At 40.6% G+C, this 2,401-nt stretch overlaps 1 protein-coding gene and 1 long non-coding RNA gene across 6 annotated transcripts in view; one reads left to right on the forward strand and one right to left on the reverse strand.

Annotated features, from left to right (window-relative positions):
• LOC107561326 (centrosomal protein of 95 kDa) overlaps nucleotides 1-2,401 on the reverse strand; it is a 197,192-nt gene that overhangs the window by 120,195 nt on the left and 74,596 nt on the right. The gene's annotated exons all lie outside the window — the stretch shown is intronic.
• The window catches only part of LOC107561329 (uncharacterized), a 9,404-nt gene continuing 7,353 nt past the window's right edge, over nucleotides 351-2,401 (forward strand). Inside the window, exon 1 of the long non-coding RNA XR_001605839.1 lies at nucleotides 351-405. This is a non-coding gene — a long non-coding RNA (uncharacterized lncRNA). The remainder of the gene's footprint in view (nucleotides 406-2,401) is intronic.

Raw genomic sequence — 2,401 nt, forward strand, 5'->3', positions numbered from 1 at the left:
CTGATTGGATTAGCACCTATGCATTTGAATGACACTGTTATGCTGATGAGATCAGGGCTGGAGAAATTCCGGTAACGGGCTGATTCCTGTATTGCATTTGCATGCTTTGTTTAGATTGTCTCCACCTCCACTGAATGAATCCCGCCCCCTTAAAATGTATATAAACTCTACTGTGCTGAGCTATAGTCAGACTTGGATGACTGCAGCGACGCACAGCGAGTCCTCAATAAAGAGTGACTTCTGTATGAAAGATATCCCAACGGTTTCTGCTTCGAAGAGGAAAAAGTTTCCTACAGTTTTGATGCCGTGACCCGGATAGAGCTCCTCACTTGAATCCAGATTGAAACCTCAAGCTCAACAAAGATCTGACTAAGTTCCAGACTGAATCTTTCTGTACAACCAAGGGTTGGGGAGTTCCACTCTATCCAAAAGAATCTTTAAGACCAGTACAAATTTGTTATCCTCTGCGCCGTCAGAGAAGAGTTAACAGACAGCTGTAGGGTTTGGTTAACTAAGTTATGACGTTTTTATTTTAGAGATGAAGGTTATCCTCTGTTTCAGCAGGGAAGAATTGGTTATCCTCTGTTAAGACAGGGAAGATTAACATTACGTGTTAATATGTGTTACCCTCTGTTTCGGCAGAGAAGAATTGTTTACCCTCTGGTAAATTAGGGAAGATTAGCGTAAAGTGCTAGTAAAGTTGTTATCCTCTGCCTTGCCAAGGAAGGTTAACAATAGTTGATAGGTTAACAAGCGTACCCTCTGTTGATCAGAGAAGTTTTAGTGTTTTGATTGTGTGGTAACAAAGAAACTCACAAAATGTTTAGAAAGAATGCTAGACTGATCCCCACAACTGAAAAAGGTGGTCTCGCGACTCCTTTGTGGTCAGATAGCGAATTCAAATCACTGTTGAGAAAGTTAGACAAGAACTAACTCAGAAATATGAGATCCATCCTGACAAGACTTGGTCTGTAGATGAGTGTAAAAAGGTACTAGGAGTATGTATACGCAAGAACAATGTGAAAGGCATTATCTGCTGCCACAAAGAATTTGGTTTAGCGCTAGCTATACAACAGTCTCAGCATAGCTTAAAGCTAGAGGAACAGAACAAAGAGCTCCGTGCTAGAGTATCCTCTTTGACTAAGAAATTGAACCGCAACAAAGATGCAGCAAAAACTGATGTGGAAGAAGTTAGTCAGCCTGATAACAATTATCCTGACTTACAAGCTTTCTTTGAAACAGATGTAGCCATCCAATCAGTAACTGATGTGCCTGTAGATTCAGTGAAGGTATGTGGCGCTAGGAGAAAATCTCAGGGAATTGAGGGAATTGAAAGTGTTCCTCCCAACTCTTCTGTTGTCCAAGTACAAACTGTTGCCAAAGCACTAGGACCTAAAGATATAGAGAGACTATGCCAGAGCTTACCCTCAGCCCGCACACATTTTTCTGAATTTAGAAGAGCATTGATCAGCAAAATGCGTCTCTACGACATGTCATTAGCAGAAGTTACACAGCTGATGTCACAAAGTCTAACTGAATCTGAATTCAACAGTTTTGAGTCTGCTGTTACTTCTGAACTACAACATGCCAGTAAAGGCGATTTGAGAGAAGGTGACCTGCCTACAACCCTGAAGTAGTTCCGCCAGTGTCCACTGAAATTTTAGGACAGCTCGTTCAGGCTTATCTAAGAGCACAACAAGAGCAGGAAAAAAACTAATTGTTGGGGCTGTGAGTAGCTACCGTTCCCCTGTAATCCATCACAATGACAAAATAATTTTTGTGAAAGGTAGCATACAAGAGAAAGAGATATAATTTTTGCTTGATACAGGTGCAGAAATTACAGTAATTCCTACAAAATTAGCTAAAGATTTAAACATCACGTACAAGAAAACTAAACTTTGTTTAACTGGTGTAATAGGTGAAGATTCTGTTTTGTATGAAACCCTGCCCATAGAGATACAATTAGGCCCGAAAACTCTGACCACAAAATTGCTATGTGCTCCACTAAATACAGGTGCAATTCTAGGCATGGATCTACTGAGACAAGTACATTTAACTTTAGACGTGTCCTCAGAATCTGCTAGCATAAAAATTTCCTCAGCACAAGTTTCTACCAACAATGCAACCACTTCTGAGTATGCTTTCTTACAAAATCATCTAATTTGGGCTAAAGACAAGGATGATTGCGGGTTTGTGACAGGCGTAGAACCAGTCAAATTGACAGGAACTCCACCTCCTGTTACCAAACAATATCCGATCAATAAGGAAGCTATACAGGGAATCAAACCTATTGTAGAAAAATTGCTGAAGCAAGGAGTGCTAGTTAAAACCAACAGTCCCTGTAACTCACCCATATGGCCCATCAAGAAATCCAATGGGACATGGAGACTCACCATAGACT

This window comes from Sinocyclocheilus grahami, unplaced genomic scaffold (assembly GCF_001515645.1).
Source record: "Sinocyclocheilus grahami isolate Dianchi unplaced genomic scaffold, SAMN03320097.WGS_v1.1 scaffold767.1, whole genome shotgun sequence".
Taxonomy (NCBI): domain Eukaryota; kingdom Metazoa; phylum Chordata; class Actinopteri; order Cypriniformes; family Cyprinidae; genus Sinocyclocheilus; species Sinocyclocheilus grahami.